This window comes from Pteropus alecto, unplaced genomic scaffold, assembly GCF_000325575.1.
Source record: "Pteropus alecto unplaced genomic scaffold, ASM32557v1 scaffold57, whole genome shotgun sequence".
Taxonomy (NCBI): Eukaryota; Metazoa; Chordata; class Mammalia; order Chiroptera; family Pteropodidae; genus Pteropus; species Pteropus alecto.
The window spans coordinates 14,199,369-14,225,145 of record NW_006442508.1 but is presented as its reverse complement, the minus strand read 5'-3'; the positions used below and the strand labels follow the sequence as shown (position 1 = coordinate 14,225,145).

The 25,777-nt window shown below is 33.9% G+C and overlaps 2 pseudogenes; both read right to left on the bottom strand.

The window, feature by feature from the left end:
• Positions 1 to 1,334: 1,334 nt before the first annotated feature.
• Positions 1,335 to 1,453, bottom strand: LOC112471539 (annotated as a pseudogene).
• Positions 1,454 to 25,346: 23,893 nt separating this feature from the next.
• LOC112471561 lies at positions 25,347 to 25,465 on the bottom strand (annotated as a pseudogene).
• Between the last annotated feature and the right edge of the window lie 312 nt (positions 25,466 to 25,777).

The following is a 25,777-nucleotide window of genomic DNA, read 5'->3' as shown; positions in this document are numbered from 1 at the left end:
CTTTAAATAAAGATAAAAGTAGTGCCTACTTCATAGTGTTGTTGTGAATATCAAATAAATCAACCCCTGTGATGTGTATAACAGTACACAGCACATGATAAGTCCTTAATATATATTTTATTATTATTAGTTTTGGTACCAATTGAAGAAATTAGAAATATATTACAAATATCCTCTTGATATCCTATACATAATAATCTCATCCATGCATTTATCACATTGATTTATTTAAGAAATGTGATTATGATGTCTGTGTACATTCCAAATAATTCTCTATCCCATGTCTTTAAATAGTATCTATGTGCTATTCATATCATCAGGCTATATATCTAACTCATATGTCTAATATAAATGGCCTCAACTCCTCATATCTAACTTAATACTCAACATTTCACTTGAATCATTTTTAGTTTGGATTAGTTTGGCCACATGTAACAACAACAACAAAAAAAACCACAAATAGTACAAAAAAGAGATATAATTTACTTTTCTTCAAGTAAGAGAAGTCTGGAGGTAGGATATCCTGGACAGGTTATAATCAGGGACCCAGACCCTTCCTAACTTTATTTTTTATCCCTTAAAGTGCACATCTCTTCTGCCTGCTCCAATATGTCTGCTCAAGCACCTGCCATCATGTCTTCATCTCAACAATCAAGAAGGATAAAGAGATAAAAATGAAGAGTGAAAGGCAACCTCTAGACATCTGGCAAGGAAATTTCTCCTTTAGCTTTCTTGGAACAATTATTCTTACATCTCTTTGGCCATAGCTTAGGCACATGGCCACAAGTAGCCCTGAGAAAGACTGGACGGTATATATATATATATATATTTTTTAATCTGAAGCATTCATGTGTCTAGCTAAGGATGAGCATCTAATATTAAGAGGGGAAAAGAAAAAGAATTTTAGAAGAGTATACAATCATTAATCAGGCAGTTTAGAAAGAGCTGAAGCAGAGGGAAAAACCATGACTGCCAAATTGACTCCCACTTACTGGTTAGGTGCCTTCAGATAAAATGTTTTATTTCCCTAATTCATTAGGAAAGTTAGCTACCCCTAATTATTTTGGGGATCTCAAGTTCCTTCTCAGACATATTCATGTATGCAATGATCATAAAGTTATAATCATATAAATATAGTGAAATGTGTTCTGATTAACATGTAAAAAAATTGTCATTTAAATAAATTAATATTTATTTATTTATTTATTTATTTATTTTTTATTTTTTATTTATTTATTTATTTTAGGTGAGACGACACTTGGTTGACCTCGCAGATTGAAAAAACCTTGTCAGCTTACAATCCCTTATCTTTTTAAATTTTTAAATTTTTTTTACATTTATAGCACCTGATCTTCCTAGGTGATCTTCCATCCAAGTACTAACCAGGCCTGACCTTGCTTAGCTTCCGAGATCAGACGGGATTGGGCTTGTTCAGGGTAGCATGGCTATAGACATGAATTAAATTTTAAATAATTACATATGACTCCTACCAAGAGCATAAAACCACTGTCAATTTTCAGTTCTATACCATGCTTTAAATATAAAGACATTAAATGTAGATGATATTGCTATTAATTAAAATCAGTATGGTAGAGTGAAAAGAATAGGACTTTATAAGCAGGCTGACTGAGATTCAGATACCAGCTCAAATATTTAAGTTGTCTGAGTTTCCTTATTATCTGCATCTTTATTCCAAAAAGTATTTTTAATTCAGGTCTTTATGGCACATTTTCTAAGGTCTTGTTTGGGATTTTTATTGTCATTATTATGTCATCCATTTATAATTTGGCTAAGTATCAAATTATTGACTCAATATTCTTTCCTTTAATATTTTAGGAATATTATACTGTGTTCTTATATCTAACATTCTTTTAATCCTTGTATTTTTGTGGGTGATCTCTTTCTACAGGCTAATATAATTTTTTCTTGTCTTTGTTGCATTTCACTTTACCTATTCTCTTTGTCATTGTATAGATCACTTAAGGTTGGGGTTTTTTACCTTTCATCTGTCTGTTTTTTATGCTTTTTATTTTCTAGGACTTCTGTTATCTGATATTGGCACATCTATCTCTCCACATATCCTCCATATCTCTTTATCCCTTCCTGCCACCTTTGGGAGAGTTTATGCATCTAATTTTCTAACTCATTAAACTTTACCCTTCAATGGAGTCCATATTACTACTTATCCAATATATTGTTTCATTTGTTTAACCACATTTTCTTCCTTTTTTATTCATTGTTATGATTTCTTTCTGATTTAATTTCACTTATCTTTTCTTATCTCCTAAGTATAAATTATAGATCATTATTATTTTAAATTATTTTTGTGTTCATTTTGGTAACTCTGCTTTGAATCATATGTTTTCCAGTAAGTTATTTTATATTTAAGGTCGTTGTATACCTCAGGTGTCCATTTACTTTGACCTGTGACTTCCTGCCCTTCTAGGGACGAGTATCAGCTACACTGGCTAAAGCCAGTCATTAGTTGGTCTTATGGAGTTGATGGAGAAGTGAACACTGAGTGACAGAGTGGATGACTATAAAGCCACAACATGCCAAAAATTGTCTTGGGTATCGTTATAAATCCTTAGAGAGAAGCAGCTTCATGGGAGCTATTGTCTTCAGATTGTAATCCAGCCATACTGGGTATTTAAAGAGGAAGTAGTGGAGGAGTGAATTCTCATGGTTTCCTGATCAATGTTCTCCTGTTTTCTATAACTCTTTATCTCAGTAGGGTGCAGAGCTCACCTCATAATTCATCCATGTACTTCTTTGCTTATATCGGGACTGTTATTGATTGCTCTGGTGAAAGGGCCCAATATGATTTTCTGAAGTCTGTGCTGCTAGGAGCAAGAACAGATTGAAGATATCTGTTTTCAACTTCCTTCTGCCATCTATTTCTGTCTTTACCTCTGGTCAGCACACTGACCTCCATTCTTCTTGCATCTAGCACATACTATTGAAGAAAATGGTCTGTCTCTCCAGGGGTTTATCATTTCTGTTGTTAAGTTTCTTTTGTGCTGTTAATTTTAATTCCTGGGTTAAGTCTTTTCTGGCTTATATGGCTACTCTGGATTGATTTCATAAGAGGAAACAATGAATTTATGCCATTTCATTATTTTGTGTGATCCTTTACTCAACATACAGAAATCTACAGGCCTTCAAAAATCTTCAGAGAATACATTCTAAATTGAAAATATTAATTAATGACAATGTGGTCTTTCATTTTCACGTATTTAGGATTTGATTTTATTTTGAAAGTTTTATTAAACGCTTCTCCTCAAATAACATTTTATCTCATTTTTTTCCTAATCATTGGACAATAAGTATGTAATATTTGCTTGTAAAACTGCCTGTGCTTTTGTACCTTGAAACATTGATTAACTTTCTAGAATATAAGCTCCACTTCTGTTGTCGCTTTTATGAGATGATAAATTAGTAGACTCGAAAAGTGATGCATTATAGTTATATTTTATTTGTCTTTATTGCCATGGCCTTGCAAAAACAAATACTTCACCAACAAATAAAGTAGACAAAATAGGCTTGGCTACAGAAATATTGCAAATAAAGTTAAAGAAAGTGACAGCACTCTGCTTTTTCAAATATTATAGAAGCAACTACCGTGAACAGAGATTGTTGTTTTTTCTATCTATTCTTTTATTACACCCCTGTCTCGCTTCTTGAATTTGTTGAAATGGGTTTTTGTTTGATTATAATATGGTACATATTTCAGTGACCCAAATACAACATACACCAGGTCCTTAAAGGTTCATTTAATATTTCATTTTTTATGTTTGTTTTAGTAGTCCAAAGCCAATTATAATTATAACATATTTATTAATGTTTTTACCTAGATGGAAGCTAATGGACATGATTCATTGATATTTAAAGAAGTGCATTAAATAATAATGGGATTTTCTTAATGATTAAGGCACACCATAAGCTCTAGTAGAAAGAGGGTGTTTGAAGGAGAAAGAAAAACAAATATGTGCCAGTTTTCTAGGCTAGCTCCTTACTCTACTATATAATTTGGAAGTTAACCTGGCACATTCTGCAGTTGTTTAAAACACATTTATTGAATGTTTTACAATTATGTGTTTTCCCTGTTCGTTTGGGTAGGTGACCTTTGGTTCAGCTTCTGTGTATGTACACAATTTAATTGAAGCTTTTAGAGAGTTCTAAGGAAATGGAATTAGTTTTCAAGATGTTGTCTCTCAGAGAAATCTAGCCAGGAGGCGTGAAGGTTTTGGGGTTAAATAGCTGCCTATGTAATGGTAGGACTGTATCATTTATTTTCTCTACTCCATTTTCTTTTCTCTCTTGCAATATATTATATTTTTCTCTTGTTGATAAATATTTATTGTGAGATAACTAGAAACCAGGACTAACAGAATTGATTAGACAGGATGCAATATGACATTAAACAAATCAGTTGCAGATTATATACATGTTAAGGCAAAATGAGATTTATCTTACATATTATCAATAATACAACTATGAGATATGGTTTAATCAAATAACACTGGTTTCAAAAAGTCATACAGCAAAATATCTACTTAGGAATTATTTCTAGAGGCAAGGATAGTTTTAAAAATCATTTTTAGTGGAAAAACTATTTGTATCATATGGATTACATTTATTTTGCAAAAGTTTCACTATCAAGTCTAATAAATAACATGTTATATTATTATTGGTATTATCTTTCTATGATTAAGCAAAAATAAAATATAATTTAGGGAAAAGAGAATAACTTTTGTAGGCCTTAAAATGATTGAAATCGCAATTTCTGATAGAGAAGTTTCAGATTGCGATCAAACACAAATAGCATCATTAAAATAACATATAGCCTTGAAAAGAGACAGCTGTTAGAGAGCACTTGTTTGTATATTTAAGTCTCACTATGTTTGTAAATAAATCAGACTCATCCTTATAGAGTCACATTTTGTGCACATAATACACAAGATACTCCTATCCATTTCATACATTGGAAGAAGAGAAAGAAAAAGAGAATAAGAGGAGAGAGAGGGTAAGCCCTGTTTATATGAAATAAAATTTAGTTGAGCTGAAAACTTTGAAGTAAAGAAACAATTTTCCAGGTAAGAATAATATATAACCCATTCATTATACCTGATGTGCTGTATTTGTTTGTTATCGTGTGACAAAAAAATAATAAAGTTCTCTATTTTGACTCACTATGTCTATCAGCACTTTTTTATTAGAGTTCAAAAACATGGGGAAACTAGGTAGAGTTAGATGTAAATGAAGAAGAAAAATGCAGTTTAATCTGTTTAAAGTTTACTCACAGGCAGAATAGCAGGGCTTGGATATGAATCTCTAACTATGGGCTGATTCGAGATTGTATATTTTGGTAATGTAAAAGATGAGTGAGTTACCAATTTCACCCCCCAAATGCTTGCTGTTAATATGTAGTAATGATATCTTATCTTTTCATCCTCAGATAAAAAAATCTAGCCTTTGGTACTAAAAGCTATAGAGGACTTTTTTTCCTCCCTCCCTGCCTTCTTTTTCTTTCTTTCCTTTCTTCTTCTTCTTCTTTTTTTTTTTCTTTCCTCTCTTCTCCTCCTCCTCCTCCTCCTTTTCCTCCCTCCTCCCCTTTCCTCCTCCTCCTCCTCTTCCTTCTTCTCCTCCTTCTTCTCCTTTTTCTCCTTCTTCTCATCTTCATCTTCTTCTTCTTTTTTTTTAGTCTGCCCAGCAGATGAATATGAACTCCCTAAGTTTGGAATTTTTTTTACTCTATGGGCTATCATTAGGAAGGGTTTACTTTCAATTATAGAACCTGAGAAGGATTTTTTAGACTTTATGGCAACTGAAGCATAAATATGTGATTTGTTATCAGCAATCAAGTCTTGGTCAGGGACAGCATCCAAAGTCTGGTGATGGGAAGTGTAAAAGCCAATGCAATGGAAATAGAGTGGTTGTTATCTCCTGACTGGTATGATTTTCATTTATTCATTTTAATATTTATTGAGATCTTGTTGTGGCCATCACCATTCTAAATACTTTTCATTGATTAAGCTCATTTATTCTTTATAAAAATTATCTAAGATAAGCACTATTTTTATCCCCATTGCACAGATGAAGTAATAGGGAAAAGAAAAAATAAGCAATTTGCCTGAAATCAGGCAGATATTAAGTGGCACAGTTGGGATTCAGATTTAGGCAGCACGACTTCAGTATTTGAATGTTTAGTCAATTTCCACCCAGCATTCCTCTGCTCCTGCCCATTTTTCAATACTGGTACCAGAGCCTTGCAGTAATTCTGAGTTACTCAATATTCTTTTAATGCACTATATTAGTATTTAAAATATAGAGTCAGTTTCATCTGCTTACAGTTAAGGACCCTGCTTGATACAATAGTTATTCTATAAATAAATTAGTTTTATGATCATAAGCAGATCAAGTTATCTCTTGAGGCTAATACATATAAATTTGCACATTTATAAAGATTACTTATTACCCTATCCTTCAAGCATTATAAGATTCAAATAGAATTGTGTTTGAAGAATTATCACGTAAACAATTAAAATTCATTTAATTTCACATCAATGAACACTCTTAACATCTTGGATGTAATCCCCTTATGGTAGGTATAAATCATGTGATGGTAGATTTCACCCACACACTACCACAGTACAGCTGTCATTGTCCATACAAGAAAACGGAAACTATTGTACATATTCAAACAGAGAAGAATTTATTGCAAGAAATCAGTGACAAAACTGTTGAAAGTGTTTGAGAAGAAAAAGGGGGGAAGTGTGGTTTTGCTTAGGTTTTAATAATTACAGGAAACCCATAATACTGTGCCTATTGCTGGAAGAATAAAAGTGAGAAAGAAAAATGATCCAGAGATCAGTGATATAGAAATCATAGAAAGTCCATTTTCTTCCTTGAGCTGAAGGCCTGGGGTGAAGTTGACTACCAAAAGATAATATGTGACACATTATGTTAAATTCTAGAATAATTTTAATATATATTTACTAAAATATAATTTTGTTTAGTAAGTTATTTTTTAACAAATTTATTAAATTGTTGTTGTTTACAAGTAAATTTTTAGGTGGAATTCTGCTAAGATGACTACCATACTCTGAATCATCTCAATAACAGAACTGATAAGATTATTTTAAATAGCTGTTGACATTTTATCAATTTCATATATTACATATGTCTTCTGGTCAAGCTTTATAGTCTTGGCTCAGGGCGTAATTATTCTCCAAATCTAGTACTATAATACTATCAAGATTTAGAGTTGGCAAGAAACTGAGAATTTATGTTTTAATTTAGCATGGTATAGAACTGGGTGTTCCTTTATTCTTTTTTTTAACTTATATCTCCAGGTCTTGGCATAAGTACTAAAAGAACCAAAATAATTTCTCTATATCATAGTATAGAGAAAGGCATGAGTTCCACTTACACTAATGACACACTTTTTTATTAAGAGCTAAATGTGGACTTAAAATGTAACTATAGAGGTCACCTTATTAGTATCAATGAGAAATTATCCTGTCAACTCTGCTAAACAAGTTTTTTGGGCAGTTATTCTTCAACACCTAAGTGAGCATCAATGAAAAAAAAGACTACCTAAAATTTTAATTCAGAATGCCATGTGAGAGTGTTTGATAATTAATTCACCCTTATGGATACTTTAGGATAGAATGATATCAAAATCAATAGGTCAATAGGTTATTTTATTGATAAGATAATAATAATAAAACTCTCCCTCTCTTCATATAAAAATTCTAATCATCTCTTTTATACACATCTATTCACTCTCATTTTAAGAAAACAAAATGTTATTAACATTGCTTGAGTATGCTGTGGGGTAAGTGCATTCCTAAGTGCATATACTACTGATTTTATTTACTAATAAACCTATGTAGGGGGCATTAGTAGCCTCTTTTAATTAAGAAAATTAAGACACGGGGAGGTTAGTCTAGGAAGTGGAGGAGTTGAGATCAGAATCCACAGCTCTCTAATTCTAAAGCAAATACAAATCTCAACACAACAAACTACATGAGAAATATTTTGGAGGAAAAAAAATCTTATTATCTGCAGATAATAGGCCATAAACTGGTTCTTATGTTTCCAAAACATAAAAGGAATTTTATTATATCTAAAGCAAATTTGTGGATGAGAAATAGTGGGATTGAGAGAGAAATCCTTATTCTATCACATATTGTAATCTCATGGCAGCACTGGTGAGGTCCCTGTTATCTGCAGAGGAGCAAGGCAGATAACCATGGGATATGAATTCAGATTTAAATACAGGCCATGGAGAGGAGGCCATAGAAGCAGTAGCAGGTTGTAAAGAACTCAAATGAGGTAGAAAAAATGTTGCTCTAGGGAATATAGCAATAGAAGTCCAGATCTGCTCTAATTATGAAAGATTGTCAAGAGTTGGGTTGTTCTGGAGAGAGATGAGCTGCCAGGTATGAGTCCCTGATTAAGGCAACAAGCCAAATGAAAGTACAGTCACACATACTTACTGTGATAGTGTATGCAAGAGGCTGAAGAGGAGCGGGGCTGACTTCCCCGTAAGAGGTTTCAGCTGAGGCACTTGGGGGAGGCCGCAGCTGAAGATTCCCTATAAAAGGCCTCTCAGTGAAGCACTTGGGCTGGAAATGCATCCAGGAGGAGAGTACAACATTCCTAGTGCCTGGGACCTTGACTGCAGCTCAGAGACTACCATGAACTGGCTGCGTACATGGCCTCGTGTGTGGAGGGCAGCCTCCTGCATAAGGACTGCCACTTAACGCATTTGTGATTACTTGACTTAGGCCTGAAAAATCTTCTGTAGGATCTTGCCCTGGAACCAGGCTTCTCAGAGGTAAGAGGGGCACAAAGTTCCTGTGGAGGATGGGAGATCGATATGGAAGACAGATGGGAATCACCACTGTTTTTAAATACAGGTGGAGCATGAACTGGGCATCAGAGAAATCTATCCACAGATACTGGTACCCTCAGGCCCCCGGTGTCAGACTTTGATGGACCAGAATTATGAGAGCAAATATTTTGAGACATTATAGTATATTTTTTTCCCTTTTCATTTATTTAGAAGATAAATGGGAGAAGCGGGTGAGGTGGGGTGCGGGGGGGGGAGTGGTTTTTGTTGCTTTTTTCCTCAAACAAATTAATACCCAAAATGGAAAGAGGGGAAGAGGGTTTAACTAGAGTGATGAGAGGAAAAGGATAATTTTCTTGTCTAGAAAGAAATTAATCCAGGCAGTGGAAAAACAGAAGGGAGAACATATGAAAATATGTGAATCTTGAAATAGAGAGGTAGCAAAAAGCCCAAGAGAGGAATGGTAGCAGGAGACATCTCAGTAGAGAGAGTCTGGGGCTCCATGATTCCCCTGCCCCAAGTGTAACACAGAAGATAAGAGCAGTTAGTAGAGCCGACTAATGACAGAGGACCTTATGTGCCTAGCCTCCTTCTTAACTAAGAGCTTGCCACCACAGATGGCTCTAAGCCTGTAGCACAACCTGGCGTGGAGGGAAAACTGAGGTTAAGTGGTTTGCCATCTGAGCAGAATAGATTTGGAGTAGGTAATTAAGCTGACTTGGATAAAATTAAGTTCTAACGAAGCTGAGATTTACATGTACTGCTTATAATAATCATTTATTTTTAATGAGCACTTATTATGTGCCTGATATTTTAAGTGTTTTAAATATATTACATCTGATGCTCATGAAAATCCTTCGAGATGGATATTAATTTCCACTTTTACAGTTGAGAACATTGATACTTGGGTAGATAAAATAATATTCTGATACTTTGGAAAGTTGGTAAAAGTGACTGACTTCAGACTTCAATGTAAGATCCACCCATAGAAATTTTGCTGTTTACATGCACAACAGTGTGAAGAAATTAGGTGAAATTAAAAAAATAAAAAAGAGAGAGTGAGAGAGACATTTACTCCATCTTGGATAAAAAATAGAAACAAAGTTCAGTAAATGCTCCTTGGTGCCCATCTAAGATCTCTCTGTGGTAGTTTGTGTGTAGCCTACAGATGGAGGTTGTGCTGGCCTTGCAGATGGAATTCAGATAACCTGGTTGAGAAAAGAGATTTGTGTAGAGACCCAGCTTAGAGACCACATCTGTCTTAACACTTATCAGAGTATCTCCAGTGCAAACACAGTCCCTAGAATGAGGCAAACAAAAAAGGCAGAGAATAGATAATGTCAGTTAAACTAGACTGATCTTGGGAAATCCACATTTCTATAAAGGCCTGAGTTTCCTTACCTGCAAAATGGAAAATAAAAATGACTGTAATTCAAGGTGGGTTTGTTTGGATGAGATGATATAAAAAAAAGTGTTTTTCAAAATTTAAAGAGCTATAAAAATATAAGAGATGGCTCTTAAAATCATTTCATAGTATAAAATTCTATAGAAATAGAAAATAGAACTTTGATTCATATGTAATTCAGCACTTGTCAAAATCTCTGCAAACATCTAAGATCTGAAAGACAGTCTAAGGTCAACTGTGTCTTCCTATTTAGAAAGTAGTTTTTCTAAACACGTCCCTTATTAATTTAGAGCACAATAAATTAAAATACCTGGATGATATTATTTTAGTTGCTTTATAGTAAGGCCTTGTATTATTTAATGTCCCAGACTTCATGTACCAAGGCTTGTTAAAGACATGATCTTTTGATGAATGATTCTTTATCTTTTACAAAATCATATTTGAAACTACCGTTCATTAATTATGATAACCTTATACCCAGTAGCATAGTGTGGGTGCTGCTCAGTTTTGAGTGAAAATAATGTGTTTATTCTCAGAATTCACTTGGATGTTTCCATTTGTCCAAGAATGAAATCTACATTTACTGTATTTTTATTATTGCCTTGGCTGCCAGGAAAAATAGGAGCTAAATCCAGTGTTTACTTACTATAAGTAGTTTATCGCATGTACCTGATTTAGTTATGTACTGTTTTGACCATGCATCACATTTCTAATATACCTCAGAAACTTATTATTAAACAAACAAAAAATCATTGTTGTTAACTATTGCCCTTACATGTGCTTATTTTTCATATAACTTTCTTATAAAACAAATATTCAACTTAAGTCCTAGTAAATAGCAACCTCTAGAGCAAAAGACTTCTATATTCCCTTCCCTGTATAGTTCTTGCGAGTCTCAGGTCTACTTACTGTCTTAATTTATTTTTCACATTCTTAAGTTTAGGAGAAGGATCGTGGTGACCTAGTTGTCATACGATATTGGGATAAGATAATTTTATAAATTACAACATTCGAAAGCGCCAGAGGGCTTCATTTCTAGGAACAACATAAATAATATATTACAGTCCTAGTTAATTTCCATAGACACAGAAAGTAGTGAGTATATGTAAGCATTGTAAATTATTATTTTGAGAGGAGGTGATTAAAAATGTATAATGCTGCATTTGGGTATATTTCAGGGACAGATCACGCTATCAATATGCTTGCTTTGGATGTAGTCATGTCACAGAAACAGATGTTCGGAAGCACAAAGCCCAACTGATTGAAGAAGTTACAAAGTATAAAGTAGCATAAGAGGATAATTTTGCAAGGTGAGGATGGTGGGTCCAAATTTAAAGACCCTTCAAATGGTAATTTACACTTGGTCGAAGTTCTCTTTCATTTTTGTTTACTATTTTCATTTACTACTAAAGAAGCAAACAGTAAGAGAGATCAACATTCAAAGTAGGGGCAGCTCTGCTTTATTCTTCTTGAGGACACACCAGTGGTCAGTGCAACTCTTACAGAGTAAGAAATCTGTCCTGTTAGAGGAGACCATGACAGCAAGGTTTTTAAGCCTTTTTTTTTCAACCATTTGCCTGGGGACAGGTCAAATTATATAAATGCTGTTATATGGCCTAAGGCAGGCTGCTCCTTGTCCTACCACAAATATAAGAAGGGAAAAACAAACAGAAAGCAAAGAAAACCCTTTTGGATAGAGGTATAAATATGCTATAATCTGGTTATTTATTTTCTGAGGTTTCTCCACCTAGAACTGAGACAAATCTTATTTTAGCAATGTAATTCATTGGTATAGGCGAATTTTCTCCAAAGGAAAAAAGACATTAGATAAAGAAATTTCTTGCAACTAGACTATTATAGTTCATTTTACATCTAAAATACTTAGAATTGGATTCTTTGAGTGCAAAAATGAACTATATAAGGATGTAATTTTGATTATTTAAGAGATTTATTATAAGTCTTTGGAGAGTTTTATTTTAGTATTATTATTATTTTTTTTAATAGAGACTCCCTGCCCCTTGGTGCTTGTGACTGTAAGAAATTAAAATAATTAAAAAATATATCAGTACATATTATGTATATGGTTCACAGCATGTTTTATAATAATTGACATTATTTACTGGCTAGATCTAAGATTAGAGGCCTATGAAACATTACCTAGCACAAAAAAATATAATCAAATGATCAACGATTTGACTATTTTTTTTTAATTAGTTAAATTATGGACTCATAATTTTCCAATATTTATCTAACAAAAGCTAAAATGGTTTTAAATTACAATGCTTTGTGAATGTAACTTTTTATATTGTTAAATTCTATGATAACTAACTTTCTGAGATAGGCAGTTCCTTTTTACATGTCTATCTTTTAAAATTAGTAGGTTTCTATGAACCCTATTTGCTTCCTGAGTTCATAGAAATCTATGCATGTATTATGATTAGGTTTACTAGTGGATCAATGATAATATTAGCAATTAAAATGTGCACATATCAACTCTCTTCTCATTTCTGAACTTTCCCTTTGCATCTATCCATCATTGGGCTGTCTTTGGTGGTTTGAGATTTTGGAGTGTGTGTGTGTGTGTGTGTGTGTGTGTGTGTGTGTGTCTGTGGTTGAGACAAAAAAAAAACAGGGAAGAATAAAGTAAGTTAAAGGATAATTTCTTCTTGGTGGCAAGAAATAAGATATCCATTAATTTATAGCTGTACATTGCAGTACTGTCTTTTCTACCTGTCTATAATACAAAGAGCAAACTGTTACCTGTTTTATCAATCTATTGTTGCGTAACAGACTAGTCCAAAACTTAACATAATCACCATTTCATTTGTTCATAATTCTCTCAGATGCTGTGAGGTAATTCCTCTGGTCTGGGTTAACATAGTTGATCTCTATGGTGCTGTGACTAGGGCTGAAGAGTCTAGGGTGTTTTTGACTTTCATACTGGCAGGTCTAAGCAGTATACACTGATATGCCTTTTTTCTGTTTCATGTATCTCCTTGTGTTCCATTAAGCTAGTCTGGGCTTCTTCAAATGGCGATGAAAATGTTCCTAGCAGTTAGAGGGAACAAACCACAATGTAAATGTGATTTTCAAGTCTCGTTTTACATCCCACTTGTTAATGTCTAGTTAGTTAAAGTGAGTCACATGGCCAACTGCAGATGCAACAAGTGAAAGAGATAGAACTCACCTTTTGATGGCAAAGTCACATTGCAAAGATACTCGCATAGAGAAATGGAGAAATTTGTGGCCATGTTTTTGCAATCTGCCAATATATGGTTAGACACAATGGAAAACTTTTCTTCTGTAGAATTACTTATAAAATTATAAATATCAACAGTATTTTGTTCATAGGCATTCCAATTGAATTTTCTCTCTGTTTTAATCTATATTGTGTAAGAGAAAGCATAAGAATAAAATACGATATAAAACAAGTTAGATAAAAATTTAGCCTTTGGGTGAATTGAAAATGAGATTGCTCAGTAGTATACTTTGATTATATTATAAAGAAACACCTATAATATAGTGTCTATAAGAATAAAGGCTACAGAAGTTGAATTAAGTTAACTGCTTTCCTGTCCAATTGAAGACTCATCTCATAAAACCAATAAATGAGAGCTGATGGAAACAAACCAAAGATTATTGACAGAAAATATACTGGCAGCCATGGAATACCTAAGCAAATTATGACTTAATCATACAGAAGATAGGATTTTTAGTTTGTAATAAGGAAAAAGCAAACGAAATGAACATAGTATAAAGAAACAGATGCGCTGATTATTTCAAATGAGGAGGATAGGGCAATTGGATTTTCTACCACTCTGATTCAAATGTGAGTACCCAAGATGATTGTGACATTATAAATTATAATTTGCCATGCAGCTCTGTGCATGCTGTTTTTTACATTATAGCTACTAGGTGGTTATTTCCTGTTTCAGACAGGAAACATACATCATGGACCAACCCTAGACAAATAACTGGTTGTTGTCCCAGAAAGTGTGCAGTTAAGAGACATAAACAGTTATTATGTAGAACAAACAAGGTAAGAATACTGACTGCCCCCTGAAATTTAAATACTTAATGAGATGGAGAAACTTCTTGAAAATTAGTAAAAGAAAATAGACAAGATTCTAGAAAAAAATATACTAGGAATTATTAACCCTTTCTCAGTATCTAAGACTTACAGTGCTGCACAAAATTCTGAGTCATCATTGTCTTGGCCTAAAGTGCTATATGTCTAGGAAAGTCAAAATTGGCACAGAAAAATAAATGAGAAAAAAACATGAAAATTTTATGAGCATTATGAATAGTAATAATAGTGAAACTGTTGATAATGTTAGCATCATGAAAAAATTTTTAGTTGATATCTCATGATACTTCATTTTCTATATAGTAGATATCTCACATTTTGTAGCAAACTTTGGGAGTATTTTAAATGCTTTTGGGGTAAATAGATTCTTTGTAAAGCTAGAAATTCTTAATCCAGAAGATTATTAGAAGAACTATCTTAGAGTCTAAAATTTATCCTGAAATGTATTCCAATGATATTAAAGGATTTTAAAAAGTGTAAAACTAATCAAATTTGCATTCTGGGAGGATCACAGTGGTAACAATAGAAGGAAGTTAGTGCAATTAGAAGGATATGATTATAATCCAGTTAATAAGGGATGAATGCCTGAAGAATGGCAGGAGAAATAGCAGAGGTGAAATGATTTCAAGGGATTTAGAAAGGGAGAATCTATAGGTCTTAGTTATTAATAACGAGAGTCAATAATTGAGAAGGGAGAAATCTAGGGCTATCTAAAATTAATGACATCAATTTTGGTACCATTTACTAATATAAAGAGCATGGAAAAGGGACATGTTTTGAAATTTTGTGTTGAGGTGTTTTTGAGACATCTAAGTGAAAATGATCAAGAAGTATTAGAAGTATAGACTTGGTGATCAACAGAGAATTGTAAACTAAGTACACAGGTGATGGAAAGAGCATGTTCTCATTCAGTCCAATGATACTTGTCAAATGTGTATAGTATGACCCAGGTACTGAGCTTGGTGCTGATGGGACAATAGTAAACTAGACACCTCTCTTCAAATTTCTTATGGTCTACTGGGCAATGAGGACAACTGTTTTGAGCTACGGTTGGACATTAATATACATGACAAATGTGCTTGAATTGACTGGTTGGGTGAAAACAACCTCAATTATCTGTTTTGCAAAAACTAGTAATTAGAGATTCCATAGGATTATTTGAAAACTAAGTATTATTTTCTTTCAACATTTGTGTTTTTAGTGCAAAAATAATGCATACTCATAATGCAAGATATAGATAAGTAAACTAAAATAATTCACAAAAATTTACAGTGTGCCTAATATATGTTGGATATTGTGGTGTATACTGATGATGAATTTCTTGCCTTCTCTACTTCAAAGATAAGTGTGCTTTTTCCTATTAGTGTAGAAGTTTCTACATGTAATATCCTCTTCTTTATTTCACCTTATTTACTTCTATTTGTCTTTCTAGTTACCACCTTATGTGTTTCTTACTATGGGATGCCATGATAGCTTCCAGAAAGATCAGATTATGTGTTTCCACTGCATCTTACACTTACCCAGCTCTTGGTGTAATTCCCAACATGTTGTAATTGCATTTACTGGTACACAGTAATTTGGCTAAAAATAGTTTGGTCAAAATCATTCATATTGGTCAACTTGACAGTATGTCCAAAATGACAATTTGATTGAAAATTATTATTTCTAGTCACAGGATTTGTTTTTTAACATTGATAATTTGGGCACATGTAAAGTTTATTTGTAACCCTTTGTGAGTCATCTTACATTTTGCCCATTTTTTACTAATTATTTCTGATTTTTCCTTTTTTAAAATTTTTCCTTTTAAATCATTTTTCCTCTCATTTTTCAGCCAATCTTCCTGCTTTACAATCTTTGCAATTATAAAATGTTGACATTATTTACAAAATTATTTCAAGCAAATTAAATGATCAATTATAGTGACTGAGATGAGAAGCTGGAAAACTTCGCGAGTCTTATAAGCCATTTGAGAAAGACGTTTGTTTCAGCATCTGATGTGAAGATTAACTTCTAGTAATTAACCTCCACTGTTAGTAACTTTATTCAGTGACAATTGGTCTCTGATTCTAAATCACTGTCACATATCTGGTAAAAAAAAAATTGAATGAAATACTCAATAAATGATATTTATTATTAGCTTAGATTATATGCCTAATCAACATCAGAAAACATTTAGCACTTGACTCGTTTAAAATAGAGCTATGAGCTGACGTTCTGTCTTTTACGTTTATATGGCCTAGGGATACAGGATCCCATGGCCAGAGAACTAAAAGAGCATGGAGCCAGTGTTCAAAAACATCATTATCCCCAGCTTAAGGTCACAGTCTCAGGTACATAGAATGGTTATCACCAGGAAAATGAGTTTGGCTTTTTTTTTGCTTGATGATAGAGTGGCTTTTTTTGTAGGCTATCTGAGGTTCCCATGAGATTTTATCTAATTATGTTTTATCTTCCTATTGCTCTTGACTTTCTTCCAACCACTGTGCTGGAAAATGTAAGCGCCAATATGGCCTTTTAAGTCAAGAGTTCCCCAGTTATGTCTGTGTTGGCAGCAAACATGCCTGAATCATAAATCAAGCCAGAGCAATGCCATTTTATGCCTTCCTGCAGTGAGTGCCACATTGAACTTCATCACCAGCTCCAGAGTCCTGGTCTGTGGCCTAGAGATAGAGACCCAATATCTGGGTCCTTCCAAGAACCAGGATGCATTTTTTTTAGTTACAAGTATATTTTCAACACCCAGACTATCTCTTCCTATTTCAAGCAAAGGACTTTGGCTACAACTGTATAAAACATCAATCAGAAACACAGACACTTAAGTTCTACATTGCATGTTCAGAGAAGGACAAAACCAAGATCTTGCTCAGCATTTTAGGGCCTCATCCAGATAGTGCCTTGCAGGCAGAACAGGTGATTTAATCGGTATCATGGGGACAGAGCAGTGCCCGGCATTTCTGAAATGTAATTATCAACTTCCTTCTCTGTTCACACCACCGTACTCTTATTAAATCAACAAATATTGAGCCTCTAGAATATGCCAAGGACTGTTCTAGGTGGTGAGGATACAGTTGTTACCAAAACCAAGTTTCTTCCCTAATAGAGTTTATAATTTTATTCAGAAATGTTATAAACCATGTTTTAATGCTTTATTATGGCATATGAGTTTTATTCAACTGTGATTAAAAGATAGGGACATCACAAACTGCTGCATTTCCCTTTATGGCCTGTATATCTAACATGTGGTCAAAAGTAATTTGACCTCAGGGTACCAACTCTTTGAGAGTTTTAGTTTAGCTTGTGCACAGGAAATAATAAACTGGCAGAACTTAGTCCATACTTGCCATTCTCTGCTGATGTCACATTCTCTGCATTGTCACATTCTCTGATGTCACATTCTCTGCATTGTTGTCTGTGAGACAACAATGGGTTACAATCAGGGAGTATTTGTCACTGAAATAAAGATTTTAATATTGATAGTTAAGTGCTAGAAGGTGATTTTCAGGTAATTTGCTAACATGAATGTTTCACAGTCACTGACGACAGCATGGAAAGCCATTGGCAAATATTCTCATTTCCATCATGAAATCTCAGGTCAGCATAATGACAGGGAGTGATGTTACTGTGAAGACTTTAAGTTTTCTTCCTCTTTTAGGTTATACAGTGTAAGCCTTTTAAAATCTCTGACAGTAATTTTCCATAATTTGATCATTTTTATTGTTAGTAGTAATGGTGAGGATGATAAAATTAGCCACATTCTGCTGCAGGAACAGTTTGATCTTGTGATTTTATTTTCTCCTGAATATCCAACCACTCCAAATAGTCTAACTCTAGGTTATAGTTCTGTAAAATGTAGGGTGAATCCTCTACTTGCTCTGCTGTGAGGTACAATTTTATTCCTTGGTTGCTAATTACAGGTGATGACACAGTGCCTCCTTTGTCTCCAGTGACTGAGCTAGAGAAATGTCGGATTTTGAACTCATCCTAGAGCAGGTAGAGCCCCATCAGTGATGGGAAAAAAGGACAGAGAATAGCTCAGATTACAAGGGATGTCTGGAACCAGAGTCATATATATATATATATATATATATGAGAGAGATGCGGGTGACAGACTGTTCTAAGACTTTGAGGCTGGTGATTCTATTGAATTGGGTCAGGCACAAAGGTGATAAGTCTGCTGACAGGAACAGAAGAGTTCGCCAAGTAGAAAAGACCCAAAGGTGTGCAGGTTGATAAGTTCTATTGCTCCACTGCAACCACCAGGATTGATTAGGAAAGGGATAAGGCCTCTAATCAATTTTGAAGCATGAGAATGACATCATCAGAATTATGCTTTGAAAGTGTTAGTCTTACTTCCTAGTGGAGACCTATTTGTGTGCTGGTAAATCAACTGAAGTGTTTAATTTCTGTAGTACAAATACTTGCACCCGGCCAGTTTTAAGCTACCAATGGTTTGGCAAATCAGTCAAAAAATCCCTGAGTGTTTAACCATAGGTTCCCATGAACCATTAGATGCTATCTCCAGTACACCACTGGCCAGTGAGTGGTATTTTAGTTGTTTTTTTTGTTATTATTTATTTGATTGCTTGCTTGTTTTAATACCTATTTTGAGGTAGGACATTCTGGTAGAAGGCTGTTGCATTTAAACATGAAAATATGGATGCTGGTAGATAAGCTGGTATAATTTTAGAGAGAGTGGGTAAGAATGAATATAAAGAAAAAAGATAACTTAGTTTTTGATTTTTAAAAATGTGATGAATTAAGGAATAGAAAGATTCAAGGATGACTGCAGGGTCAAGTTTGGGTACCTAGATATAGAGATAGGAAAGTAAAAGAAAAATGGCTTACTAGGATTAGTTATCAAACTCAGTTTTGGATATGCTGAGCATCAGATATTTAAAGACTTCCAAAGAGGTTTGTTCCGCTATGGAATTGATGATTATTAGAGCAGATTCTCTAATAAGGCAAGTGATGGTGAAAAAGACAACACAATGTCAATATTCTCTCATTGAAGGAGGATGAAAGAAAGAAAAAGTGTGGGTCCTACTAGATTTTTTGTTGGCCTGGAAGGAAGTTAAAAGAATTCTTGGATGATATCCTTAATTTACTCAGTAAAGTAGGCTGAGGCATATGTAATATAGGAGCTTTGAGAAGACAGGTAAAAATTTAGAGGTATCTACTAAGGGGAATAAATAGAGATACCGCAAAGAAAACTTCCTAGGTAGTATTAAAACCCAAACGAAATTAAATTCAGAGTAGTTTGACTCAAAACTTTAAATAACTATTTGTCTTTTTAGTAATCAGAGATAGATTTGGTATGATATATTATTTGAACATATCCTCTAATTCAAACTTTCACGTATATTCAAAATCACTGTATATTCATTCCAAAGGCAGTCACTTTTATGGTGCTTGCCTTCTAAGAGTTTTGTATATTATTTACTCATTTCATTCTCATGGCAATCCTAGGAGGCAAGTACTATTATTTTTTTGTTTTGTTTTAAAGATGAAGGAATCTAGTCAATGAGAATTAGTAGCTTGTTCAAGGTAATGCGACAGGGCTGATTACAACCAATATCTATAGAGTCTGCATAAACATTAATTATTTTGTTTTGTATTTTATCATATGCAAGCCAAGATAAGAGGATATAAAACAAGGCAATGTAAATACACACATATACACACACACAACCAGTAAGGCAATAAGTGAGCATCTTTATTAATTTTACTTATTGATAACTTTAGGAAATACTTAATAGTTCAATATCATATATAATCACAGATGGCATAATGTTTAAAAATGGAAGAAATATCTTCTATGATGCTCTGTGTGGAAGTAGTTTTACTCTCATCAAAAGTTGAGAAAAATCTGTGAATTCTCTTTGATCCCAGAATAGGAGCCATTCCCAGGCAATCATATAAGACCACAGTATGTAAAGGAATCTCTGCAGGATCAATAATATCATAAAATGTTGGAGTTATATAAGCACACATGAAGTTTCAGTATTTTAAGGCTTTGGTATACTATAATTACATAGATTGAGACGTCTCTGAAATTAGCATATCAGTTTTATTATAAGGGTATAATCAATACAAATTAAACAAAATGGCAAAAGAAAAATTTGACAGTTCCCTATCAGCTCTTGCATTTTGGCTTACTATTTAGAATGAAGGATTTTATATCATGTATATTTTTCTATCTATCTATACTAGTATACTAACATTAATATTAATTATTAGACAATTGAATTATAATGATTTTATTAATTTCAACTCATCAATTAAAAAAAAAAAACTAACTTAAATACATTTTTTTAAAAACAAACCAAACTGACATTTATAGCTAAAATTCTAGTGACCAGAGAGAACTGATCAATTAGGCTGCAGTCATCAAAGAATTTTTTCTAAGTCTGTCTGATAAACTTCAAAACATTATAATAGCACCACATCCCAAGTCACATTTTAAGTTATATTACTATTATATTTAAAAATTTTATATGCCTTGGATTTAGTGTATGATTGCACTAATAGAGCTTTTGGTATCTCTGTTTCGCTGTGATGCCACAAAGTTTTCTGAGAGCACATAAGCTTTGGTCTCACCACTACTTAAAAGCATCAATCCAAAGAACAACATGCTTTTCAAAATAGCCTGTGGCATCCCAAACTCATTTATATTGTATTAGCTACTAATTCAGTAACGTGTTGCTTTTTTGTTGCTCTAATAACATGAACAATGCCTTTGAAAAAACCTTATGGTTCTTATTTAAGGACGAGAATTAGGGACATTTCTAAAGTTTCCCTACTGCTATTTTCTCAGCACATTCATCCGTTCCACACATCAATTTAGTTCAATAATTATTAAGAGTATATTATGTACCATTCAATGTGCTAAATGGTGGTGATACAAGGCTGCATGAGACATAAGAGCATTCCATGAGTTAATTGTGTTGTAATAAAGACACAGAGTATGGGACAAACTATAAGAGAAGTATATTCATTAAACACATAGTAATTGGGTAACTATTATGTTCTGGACTCATATATGTAGCATAGTCTCTAAATAATGAAATATTTAACCTTGAGAAAAACGAATTTTCATTTTTATTTTGCAGTATTTTATGTTGTCATTTTAAAAGTCGTTTATTTTTAATTACAGTTGGCATACAATGTTATATTAGTATCAGATGTATAACATAGTGATTAGACATTCATATAACTTACAAATTAATCACCCTGGTAAATCTAGTATTTATCTGACATCATACATAGTTATTACAATATTATTGACTATCTCTTATTCTCTACAGCCTCATGACTATTTTGTAACTACCAATTTGAGCTTCTTAATTGCTTCCCCCTTTTCACTCATCACCACCCCCTCCCCACCAATCTGGCAAACATCAAAATGTTCTCTGTATCTACAAAGTTTGTTTCTGTTTTTTGTTGTTGTTGTTGTTGTTGTTCTTGTTTATTTTGTTCTTTAGATTTCACTTGTAAGTGAAATCATATGGTATTTGTCTTTCTTTATCTGACTTACTTCACATAGCACAATGCCCTCTAGGTCCATCATGTTGTTGCAGTTGGCAATATTTCATTCTTTTTTATGACTGAATAATATTCCATTGTATATATGTACCACATCTTCTTTATTCATTCATCCATTGATAAACACCCAGGTTGCCTCCATATCTTGGCTATTGTAAATAATGCTGCATTAAAAATATAGATGCACATGTCTCTTTAAAGTAGTGTTTTATGTTTCTTCGTATAAATATCCAGGAGTGGGATTACTGGATCCTTCTTTGTCTCTTGTTATAGTATTTGTTTTAAAGTCTATTTTGTCTGCTATTGGTATTACTACCTCAGCTTTTTTGTTTGTTTAGTTTTCATGAAATATCTTTCTATCCCTTTACTTTCAATCTGTGTCTTTCGATCTGAAGTGAGTCTCTTGTAGGCAGCATATGTAAGGGTCTTGTTTTCTTATCCATTCAGCTACATTATGTCTTTTGATTGGAGCATTTAATCCATTTACATTTGAAGTAATTGTTGATAGATATATAGTTATTGCCATCTTATTCATGTTTTTAATCTTTTTTTTTTATTCTTTTTAAAAAGTCCTTCCAATATTTCTTGTAATACTGGTTTGGTGATGATAAACCCCTTGAGGTTTTTTTTTTTTTTTTTGTCTAGGAATCTCTTTATCTGTCCTTCAATTCTAAACGATAGCTTTGCTGTGTAGAGTAATCTTGGTTGTAGGTCCCTGCTTTACATCACTTTGAATATTTCCTACCAATCCCTTCTGGTCTGCAAAGATTCTATTGAGAAATTAGCTGACAGTTTTATGGGAGCTCCCTTGTAATTAATTAATTGCTTTTCTCTTGCTGCTTTTAGATTGATTGTCTTTGTCTTTAATTTTTGGCATTTTAATGATGATGCATCTTGGTATTCATCTTGTTTGGATTCATCTTGTTTGGGACTCTCTGTTTCCTGGGCTTATATGTCTATTTCCTTCTCCAGGTTAGGGAAAATTTCTGTCATTATTTCTTGAAATAGGTTTTCGATTCCTTGCTCATTTTTTCTTCTTCTGGTATCACTATGATGTGAATCTTGGTATCTTTGATGTTGTTCCAGAGGACCCTTAAACTTTACTTTTTTGGATTCTTGTTGCTGTTCTGATAGGCTGTTTTCTGCTACCTTATCTTCTAAATTGCTAATTTGATCCTCTGCTTTATCTAATCTACTGTTAATTCTTACTGTTATTCTTCAATTATTTTCTTCATTTTTGACTTTTTTTTAATTTTCTATCTCCATTTTTCTTTTCTATTTCTTTGTTTAAGTTCTCACTGAATTCATCTACTCTTCCTCTAAGTTCATTGAGCATCCTTATAACCAGTGTTTTGAACTCTGCATCTTATAGATTGCTGGTCTCCATTTTATTTAGTTCTCTTTCTGGATCCTTGTTCTTTCATTTGGGACATGTTTCTTTGTCTCTCCATTTTGGCTGTCCCTCTGTGCTTGTTTGTATGTATTAGGTAGCTCTACTCTGTTTCCTGGCCTTAGTAGAGTGGCCTTATCTGTGCCCTCCTGTTGTTGAGCTTTGGTTGCTGTTTGCACATCAATAGGAGAGACTGAATTGCCCCTTGGGCAGATTGGTTGTGAAGACTGGACAATGACTATAGTGGAGGAATTGTTGTTCAGGTGCTGACCCTATGGAGCAGGATTCACTTTAGCAGGGCTCTGGTGCCTGCCCAGTTTGTCTTTGGGTGCATCGCTCTCAAATGTGGCCCTGGGTGGTACTCTGGCTCTGACCAAAGCTGGCCCCTGGGTGTGCAGGCCAGGGCATCCTGGGAGAAGCCCCACTGCAAGCCATGTTCAGCTGCAGGCTTTTCTCTGCCCAAGGCCACCAAGCAATCTGCAGATGGCCACCACTCATGCTGGGCTTAGAGATGACCCAAGAGGCCAAGCCATGAATCAAGGCTGGCTGCAGGCAGTGCTGGGGTGGGGGTTACTCAGCAAATGGAACAGGGCACAGCAAGGCTAGATATTGCTTATTTGGGTTTTATAAGCCTTTTAGAAATTTTGGGAAAGTTTGCAGCATGGCCAAGACAGGCCGTTTATATGGAAAATCCACTACAAGCCTCTTGGGCGCCAGAGTTGGGTGGGAAGGGGCCAAAGGTGAGTTTTCTTGAAGAAGATGACATCTAAGCTACGTGGTACTGAAATTAAATTGCAGCATATACAAAGATAGAGATGTGAAATAGCAAATTTGAGAATATTCAAGTAGTTTGATATTGCTGAATTATATAGTGCAAAATCAAAAAAGGGATCAAGAGTCACATCATGAAGAGTTATAAAATCTCCTTTAATTATAGCTATAATCACTATAATACCTTCAGGTGTTCTCAATTCCATATCAAATCAATCTTGAATATTTATATATGGAAATAAAGATTTTTTAATGTTCTGATACTAGCCTACCTTTTCATCTTTAGAAACTCATTCTTTAGCTCCAGGCAAATTTATTCTTTGCTATTCTCCTAAAATATTTGGCATTCTTACCTTGCCTTTTTGTTCATACTGTTCCCTGTCCTTGTGAAGCTACATGTATTCACCATGATTTCACCCTTCCTTGAAGCCACAGTTCAAAAGGCACAATTCATACAACATTCAAAGATTTCATAACTGAGCATCTTATCTTCCTAGAAATCCCTGGGTTCCTATAATTCAATTCATTTTTTTCTTTTAGAAACTTTCACAACATTGAAATTTTAATTTGTGTGTGTTTTTTGTTTGTTTGTTTGTTTTTCCTTCTCCATAAGTTTAAAAGTTCCTTTAACCAAACGATGTGTCTTACTAGTCTTTTTATTTCTTGACATCTATGTTAATTAGAAGAGCATAAGATATAGTAAAAAACAAACAAATAAACAAACAAACTCCCAAAATAGTAGTTCTACTCAATACAAGTTTATTTCATTCTCACAGAAAAGTCTCAGACAAGTGGAGGTTGGCCGTGTAGCACTCCTCTACACATTCAGGAACCCAGACTGTCAGAGATGCTGCCACTTTTACCAAGCACCTTCCATGACTAACATTGACATTAACATTCCAGCCAGCAAGAAGAGAGAATGGGCTTGAGATGTTTTTATAAGCCAGACACACCTCACTATAGTCTCTTAACTTTAGTTTGGTCACATGGCTACACTTAACAGGAGTCAGACATTTGTAGTCCAGATAATTTCAGTGTTCACCTACTGACCTTTTATGTTAAGTTATTATAATACCTTACATATAATAATATTAGCCAATATTTATAGAGCATTTATTATGTTAGTTTTTCCTAAGTTACTAACATATATGAACTTATTTATAAATTCTTGTAAATATACTTTCCTCTCTTTTTTAATTTTTTATTTTTTTTAGGTGAGGCAACACTTGGTTGACCTTACAGATTGCAGGGAACTTGTCAGCTTACAATCCCTTATTTTTTTAATTTTTTACTCCAACAGCACCTGATCTCCCTAGGTGGTCTCCCATCCAAGTACTAACCAGGCCCGACCCTGTTTAGCTTCTAAGATCAGACAGGATCAGGCTTGTTCAGGGTGGCATGGTCATAGACTACTCTCATAGCTCTTATAGTCAAAGAGATGGAAACAAGGAGATTTCAAAAACTTTACCAAGGTCACATAGCTAGTATGTGGTAAAGCAACTATTTGATCCCAGGGTCAAACTGCCTTTAGGAGAGTAAACACTATGCACACTGTTTTCAGGAGAGTAAACTCTCAATAGATGTTCATTGAATGAATACAGTGAAGATATTTCAAATAAGTAATCAACTCTAGGACTCAAGATTGAAACACTAACATTCACATTTCAGTTTCCATACATACAAAATGGGAAAAATGTTTACTTGAGCTATTTTAGGAGTCTA